At 43.2% G+C, this 8,933-nt stretch overlaps 1 protein-coding gene across 1 annotated transcript in view; it reads left to right on the forward strand.

Annotated features, from left to right (window-relative positions):
* The window catches only part of Rho-5 (rhomboid-5), a 342,352-nt gene that overhangs the window by 321,047 nt on the left and 12,372 nt on the right, over nucleotides 1–8,933 (forward strand). The gene's annotated exons all lie outside the window — the stretch shown is intronic.

The raw sequence follows: 8,933 nt of genomic DNA on the forward strand, positions 1-8,933 counted from the left end.
CCTCGCGTCGCCTCTTCGCCTCGCGTCGCATCGCTTCGTATCGCGTCGCCTCTCTTCGTCTCGCGTCGCGTCGCATCGCTTCGCCTCTCTTCGTCTCGCGTCGCTTCGTATCGCGTCGCCTCGTCTCCCTTCGCCTCTCTTCGCCTCGCGTCGCTCTTTATTACCGGTTCTTCGTCCCTGTCGCATCTCCGCGCTCATAACGCGTAAAAACTCGGACTTTGATAACATAAATTTGATTTCGATTGAAAATAAATGAAAATGTTATTAACACGGAGTAACATCTCCAGTCTTCCTTAAAAACCTCCAAAGCACCGCCTTAAAATTACCAATAAAAATTCCCTGCACGAGAACGCAAAAATCGCTCCCCTCAACAAAGTTGCAACTCTGCGCAACATGTTTCAAAAAATCGGCGCGCAAAAAATTCTAGTTGAACGTTCGCGCAAAAAGACTCCTCGAAAACCAGTGTTCCAATTTTGTTCTGTTTGCGGGACAAGTAGCCGAGGCTCGCCGCAAAAATCGCGTCGCGGAACGAAGGGAGAAAAACGAGAAGGGCGTGGATCCGAAAATGTTGAAACTTTGGCAAAGTTTTCGCCCGGTGAAAACTGTGGGTCGCGCCGTTCTGGTAGCCGTGTACCCGCGGCCCTCTGGACGTTTAAAGACACCGTCGAGGGTTATTCTTTTCTAGGCCAGGCGTAAAATATTCTAATGGGTGCTCGTGCAGGTACACAAACGGTCCAGTTTCTCCCGGGCTCGGACGGGAGCCCGGTGGACGCGACGCGACGCGCGGCTCCCCCTCCGGTCGTTGTACGGATTGTTCCCAGCCGGAGCTAAGTGGCAAGTTTTGAAATACGCTCGTCCGTGGCGTAGGAGGGGGGCGGTAGTCTCTCTATAGAACTTCAACGGGCCAAACTTCCGCCGGACAACGCCGTTGGAACAGGTCCGCCGACCCGGTGTGTACAACGTCGTTTCCTCCGCTTCTAACGAAGAAAGCCGAGTCCTCCGGGCGTTGGTCGCGCGCTAATATTTGAATTCGCCGTCGGTTCGTGCCGCGGGAACGCCGTCGGCGTCGTCGACGAGCTGCCGACGGCGAGACCGAACGCCGTAGGGCTGATCGACGATTTTTGTTCGATCGGAAGCTCGGCCCTTTTCTTTGAATTAGCTAATTATATTCAGGCAATACTCAGTGATAATGACAGTCTATGGTGTACCCCATGAACTTTGGCCATTTAAATAATCTACGAAAAATTGTAGCGGAATGCTCGAAGTATTAGACGGTACATAATTGAATCAACTTTGTTGGCTTTCGTTATTTTATTTAAGAAATTGCTACAGAACAATTGTAGCATTATCTGTACAAAAATAGACAAATTAAATGGACGAAAAATATCGCAGCTAAAAATGTCTGCGACTGGAAAAGGGTTGATCCGTCGAACATCGCGCAGCGAACTTTCGCAGCCCGTATCTCGGCAGCCAATCATCGTATTGGGAAAATCAAAGCGCCGTTCGAAGGGCAGATTTCCGTGGAACAGGCTCGCGATGCCGTGGAAACCAGCTCGGAGAATTGAATTTCGAGATTTCGGGTGTAGAGGGTGGAGGGTGGTTGAACGGCGCCGGCGATCCCGCAATAATGAAAGTATAAATATTCAGGGGCGGCCGGGGGTTCGCTGCGGCGTCGAATCGATACAATTCATTACGATATCTCACGTTGATCCCCCCCACCGGCTACGGAGGGGCCGCGATGCCACGCACGTAATGCGTAGAGACGAGAGCCGAGATATCGGGCGTGTCTATCGAGAGTCGCCATGCACATGCATTTAAATCGGCGAAATTATAGCGTCGGGGGAAACCGAATACCAACCGGTTCCCGATCTTACGGGATTAGCCGCGGAGGGGGGGGGCGGAGGCGTGGCCAGACATTGATACATCGAGCACGAAGGGGGGCGGTTTTTATATATTAATATTCAGGTCGCGTTAATGTCCGCCGATTAAATGTTAAATGGCTCGGAACGGCGAAACGTCCCGCGACGCGATTTTTTCGATGCTCTCGCAGTTCTCCGCGATTTTCAGACGTCTGGATTTTTCGCGGCGGTGCAAGGAGAGGGGTGGGAGTTTTTGGAGGTTTTTCTGGGGACTGGGAAATCTTAGGAAGCTCGCGGAAATTTTTTTTCTTATGGAAAAATATTAAAATCGGGAGCTTTTTTAACACGACTTTTCTTTCGCGACACTTTTTTTAATTGATAGGCTTCGCATTTTTTATTTTGTTATTATTTAAGCCGTATTAAGGATAATTAAAATTTATTGAATATATTAAATATATTAATGTACTAATATATTGACATAAATAATATGCATTAAAAGATCGCAGAGGTCCGTCAATTAAAGGACAGACTTCGCACTTTTTATTTCGTAATTATCAAAGCCATAATTCAGGCTTTTATCAAAAATTGTCGAAATTTATTGAATATACTAACTACATCAACGCATTAACATAAATAATATATATTAACAACATCTACCAATATATCAGTATTAATAATATTGTCACAAATAACAATAACAATAATATAAAATAAATCCTATCTCTCAATCCCAGCGAAAAGAAACATTTCAGAAATATAAAAGCAATTCATTATCACGCTAATAATTAACAAAATATTAAACAGCAATTTCGTAAATATGAAACAGCTACTTTTAATGTTTACTACAAAATGGTTTCTACCATAAAATATTAAAATTAATCCTCAGTACAACAATTAATAATTTTTGCCCGGCAATATACTAGAGCGAGTTTCGTTAAAATTGTATTTAATTGCTTTTAAACTGGAAGGGTGGGGGTAATGCCAATTAAGGGAGTTTCATTATAGAAACGAAGGCGAATTTTTAAGCGTTTCGTAACAACCGTGGTGTACGGTGGTTTCCGATCGAATTTTCATCGCGCCCCCTCTGTTTTATATACCGTTAAGTTCATGAATGATTACTTTTGTGCAATGGAAAATTGCTTTCGCGTTTCCCCGATAATACATATGGGCACGGTTCTCAAACGGAATTTTTCGTGAATTTTTAAAGCCGGTGAATTGTGCTCGCGCGCGCACATTGAATCAAATATGGTGAAACACCGGGAGGCTTTTGAAACGTTTCATAACAATATTTCGAGGATATTTTAGTTTCATTTGACTACCGTTGCATTTATATCGTGAAAAACGTATACGATTACCGTCGACGGTGAGTCGAATTATGGTCGATTGTTAACCCTTTTGCACTATTACGACCAGTTTAACCATTCACGAATGTTTAGTATATTTAATAAATATCATTGACAATTGTTTTCTGCTAAATTGCAATTAAATTGGAATTTTCCTGTCATTGAAATTTGAGAATGAAAATATATGAAAACTTTTGTTTTATTAAAGAAATTATTAAGAACGAAGAAATAATAATTACCGGAGTGAATTTTAATAAAGTAGTTTAATGTACCAGTTCCTTTATTATTTAAAAAGGGTTTTGAATTATTTAGTCGAGTGCTAAAAATGTTATTGCATTTTATAAACTGGTCGAATAATAATTTGAGTCACTGAATATTGTTTCACAATAACAATGACAAAATTCAACTCCCATTTAAAAACACTGTGTCTCTTTCCAGCGGATAGTTCGTACTGTAAATTGTTCAAGTATAGCAATTGCAGCGATTATCAGCAGCACGGACGATTCCGTGCGCGAGATAACAGCGGTCGGTATAAAATCGGAAGCAAATCGGGTCTCTCTAATAAATCGCACGCATTTGCCCTCGTCCGTCACTGTCCGCGCTGAGAGCGCAGTTTTTAATAGATTTTCATATTTGCGATTCACTTTTCCGCGATTTAATCGTCGGCTTATATCTAAAACCGGCGGCCGGCGCGATTTATGCGACGTGATTAAAATTCAATTTCGATCGGTTTTTGAATTATAATCGCGCGACGGGCGCCGCGTCACGGCGAACTTGTTGATGAAAACGCAGATGATCGTCGGCGATCGGGATCCACGGTGGATCTTGTCGCGTCCCGTAAAACGCGACACGTATTATAATATTATTTTATTATTTTATATAGTAATATTATTTTGATAATAGTATTAATAAAATATGAAATACCTGAAAAGTGAAAAGTGGACAATTCTCAATCGGAAATAGGCGACGGAAATTCATCGAAATTTATTGTTTAACAATCCTAAAAAAAAATATTTAATAATTACCAGCTAAAAGCTGCTACTTTCCACTTATTTTTCGTGAAAATCTCATTGCAGTATCTCTATTAATTCGAAAGTTATAGCTTGTCAATGCACTCTCGAAATAAGACCACTGTTCAACGCGGCGCGTCGCGACCAATAAATTATCATAAGCCGAATAAAAAATTCACGCGATTCCCATCGCGACGGATATTTCCGTCGTACACCGACCTGGAAGAGGTAGCGCACGCACACACACACACGCGCAGTCGTACCCGGCGAGATTCGCCTCGTAAAAGCTGCGTTTTGATTAAAGCAACGCCGATGTTAGTTAATATCGGGTTTATTAGACTGCCTCTAATAAATGGCACGCGGATCTTCTTATTACCGCGCCGCGTATCGCGCGGATTTTAATAAAAACCCCTGTCGGAACCCGCGTTTCTCGCTTTTACGGCCCCCGTGCATCTCCCGCCATGCGATTATGCGCGCCGCTAATAATCGCGCGTTCTTCTTGATAACGGAACGCTGATACGATAATTCATAGTGATGTCAGATTTCTCGATCGCTTTGTTCAATCACTTAATTAATAAACAGTGCATTATAATTTTTCACTGTTGTGAAAAAAAATCGTACGACTATAAACTTAGGCTCATTTTAAAGCTCGAAGCTTCTACTTTTACACTACGTAATTCAATTCAGTTTAAAAAATTTTTTCAGTGACGTGGCGGCTGGGAAACTCAAGGCATATTTCGACTTGATAGTACCAGTTAATAAAATCAGAATTAGAGTCGTCTTTACAACAATTACCCTGTTGTAAAAAATAATCATATTTCCATAAACTTATATTCATTTGAAAGGTTAAAGCTTCTACTTTCCCGCCACGTAATTAATTCCCCCCTAAAATTTTCTCCCTCGCCATAGCGAGACACTTCTCACCTCGAAAAAGACAACCACGCTAAATTCTCCGCAATAATCAGCCCATAAAAACCCTGATGAAACCATAGACTCCCCAGCGAACATCCAGAAACAACCCCCATGCTCCGTTTAATTCCTCTATCTCCCATATCCAGGTCAGGTCGTCTCCGGGCTATTCCCGGTCGCGGGTCCGCGGCAGATTTATTCCGGCGAAAGTTATGAAAGACGCGGCCTTTAAGAAATAAATTTCAGACAGCGTCGGCGGCGCAGCGGGACGCGCTTGGCCCCGCTGGAGACACACAGAGTTCCCGTCCAAAGTTCACCGAAATAAAATCAAAACGAAAACCAACGGAAGAGAATTTTTTGCGCGTGCAAAGGCGTCGGCGTCGCAGTCGGTTTGTTTTCTAACGAGCGGTTTACGCGGCTTCAATTCGTCGCGCGCGCGCGCGCAAGACCTGATTGCTGGCAGCGTTCTGTTACCCTCCTTTCGCCCGCCCTCGAGCACTCGAGGACGCAATTCGGATGGAAAATTTTCCTCGAGGCCCCGAGTAATCAGCATTACTCGGCCCCGGTCCGAGGATCTTCGGAGCCAGCGAAGATGGATAATACCTTGCTTCGGCAACCGTTTCCCCCCCAGGAGGACGCTTTAAAATCGTAATTGCGCCCCGCTCGCCGCCCCGCGGACGAACCGCCATTGTTCTACCGTCGCCGTCTAGATTTCCGATCGTTCTCTGGGAGAGGACCGTGCTGCTTGCTGACCGGATCCGAGATCGCTGCGTCGCGAAGCGCCGTCGATCAGGGGACGAAGATCGAAAGAACAGTGAAATCAAATTTATAGAGTATAATTATTCGAAAATCGACGAAAAGTACTTTCACTTTCCCTTCTCGCTAAATCAGACAAAAGTAATTTCAGACAAAAATGTATAATATACTGCAAAGATAGAAGCACTGTTTCCCTGGAACAACAATGCTACTCTATTGATCGCACAGATTTTAGAAATACAAAACGATGATCGTGGAACAAATGTTTTCTGATGTGCACACGATGGAACACGTAGATTCAACCGAATTGGACAATAGATCGGGCCGCACAGTGGGGAAAACGCTGTCCGAGGCGGTATTGTATAATTGAAGGCAAACACCGTCGAACGATCAATACAGTAATTAAACTCCGAAATGAATAATTAGGCGTGGACTGCGTCTCTGCGTAAGACAATGCTGTTTGCAGATTGCTGCCACTAATTTCAGCTCGTGCCTTGTTAATAGTCATCGCTGCACAAACATCCAGTATAAAACGTGTGGGAGCAATGTACGAAATTATATTATTAAGTTATATTAAATTAGAATATTAAATTATATTATTAAATTATATTATTATATGCTGAATTTTTATTTTACGTTTTGTCATATCTCAATGATTTTCGTACTTGATAACCGAACATTCGTTATTAAATTAAAGTAATATCCATATTAAATACTAGTATAAATTAAAGTATTAAATTACTAAATTTAAGATCAAAGTATAGATATGTAATTAAAATATAGGCAAAGTAAATTGTAGAACAAACGAAGCGAAGTTGGCTAAAATAAAATTTATTGCAGCAAAGTGCAATGCTGAATTCTGGACCTTTATGCAAGCTAAACAATATCAAAGACGATTGTAAATATTTAAATAAAAATGTCTCCTTTGATAATTATTTTAATTCGGAAAGATGTAACAATGTTGCGAAGTCCATCTAAGTCCAGTTTTTAAATAAATTGCCTAAGATCTGCAGTCGATTGATCGCCAATAACGAGTCCAAAAATTCAGTAGTAAAATCAAGCATAAGTCAGACATTATATATATCTTCATTTGCCTTCGTTTCTATATTTTGCTAACAGAAGAATTTATTTTCACTTCAACGTAAAACAAATTAACAATATTCATATGTAATATAGCTCGCATAAAATCTTCACCACGGGTCCGACCCGTAATTATAGCGCAAAGGGTTAACAAATTCCGTCGTCGAGGTTGACGCGTCTGAAATTCGAAACGGTCGGCCGGAAAAATAGCCGGTCCGCCGAAAATCGGTCGTCCGCGTTCTGTCAGCGAGGCATTTTCGAGGTCGAAAATCAAAAGAGCATATATATCCGGGGAAAACCCGTTCGAGGCAGTCACCGGAGCAACAATGGAAAACAGAGAAAATCGCGGGCGTCGACAGGAAAGGCGGCCGGCGCGAAAATTTATTAAAAAGCTCTGCACGCTCTCTGCTCTCTCTCTCTCTCTCTCTCTGCTCTCTCTCTCTCTGCTCTCTCTCTCTGCTCTCTCTGCTCTCTGGCACGGGGGCACCGAGCGTGCCTCGACATTTTTTTCCCCGTGCCGTTGGTACACGATTTATTATCCGGCCGGTTGTTTAAATCCGCTGTTCAAAAGTCCACGGGTCATCGGACGATTCTCCGATCGGTCCGCGCTCCCTATATTGTCGCGCGATTTCCCGCCGATATTCCGCTCTTTCGCGTTCCTACGGCTCTATCCTACTCCCTGTCCCCACCCTCCACCTCGACGCACCTGCGATTTATTTCACTATTTAGCGACGATTTTTAAACTCGAGCAAATTATAGCACGGACAAATGGATAAATATTGGCCAACTTTGACCAAGGATAACTCTACGAAAAAAAATCGCAGGATGATGAGACTTTTTTTAAATTACAGCTTGAAGCCTCTACTTTGATATAGGTATCCCAGATTTTTCATTTGTTACGCGTTGATTAACAGAACTTTTTCAAAGTGGACCATTGCTTTTTATATCGAGAATCGTAAAATCGTCAAGTTTGAAAAAATACACGGTCCAGGTAAAATTTTTTTCAGAGATGCCGTTAACGGTGGAACAAAGCTCAATCCTTTCCGTTTAATTTGACCAAAATAGAACGCAGCTGCGATTTTTTTTCGCGGAGTTATAGCAGTTTAAAGCAGCCCTTGTATTCGTACCAATAGTATTACTTATTTGAGCAAGGATTTATTCGTACAGGAATTATTTGAATGGTGAATTATTTGAACAAAAAAATCATTTAAACAATGGACTATTCGAATAAAAAATTCTTCTAAAGGGAACCGATTCGGTTAACTGTTTCCAATGATTATTTCACGAACCCTGCTTCGGCGTACCTTTTCCCCGCGCCGCGTCGAACGCGTAAACGCCTGCTCGCGAAATAAATCGTAATACGTTCGCGCGCGTGTCGCGCGAATTCCCTTCGGAATTGCATGCCGCAATTTTTCCCGATCGCCCCGGCCCCGCGTTCGTCCGGCAGCGGCCGGCGATCGGCGCCGTAGGATTACGTGGAGCTCCGTTTAATTACGTGATCGCGAAACAATGAGTGCTCCTAGTGAATACTCGTGAAACTTGTCGCGCGGCCGGCCGCGGTGATCGATATTAATGACGAATCAATGGCGTAATCCAATATCGTCCAGGGAAGAGGGAGGAGGGAGGGAATCGGCCAATCGGACACCGGGTTATTAAGGTCTGGGAATTAATGCGAATTACCGTCGACCGACTGGCGTTGTTCCAATTAAAATTCGGCGTCGCCTCAAAAATACAATCACGCGGCACGAAAAACCATCGCCGCCGCCTATTACATTATTTTTCGTCGCTGTTTCATCTCTCGTCGCCGTTTTATTTTTCGTCGCTGTTTTACTTTTCGTCACGATTTTATTTTTCATCCCACGCGGATAATCCCCGAATCGCCGGCTTCCGTTGCCGATGGTAGCTTCCTGAAAAAGTCGACCGGATATCTCTCCGTGCAAGTTCCTCCCACCGTCTTTCTTACGGCGGGGGAGGGG

This window comes from Augochlora pura, chromosome 4, assembly GCF_028453695.1.
Source record: "Augochlora pura isolate Apur16 chromosome 4, APUR_v2.2.1, whole genome shotgun sequence".
In the NCBI taxonomy this organism is placed as follows: domain Eukaryota; kingdom Metazoa; phylum Arthropoda; class Insecta; order Hymenoptera; family Halictidae; genus Augochlora; species Augochlora pura.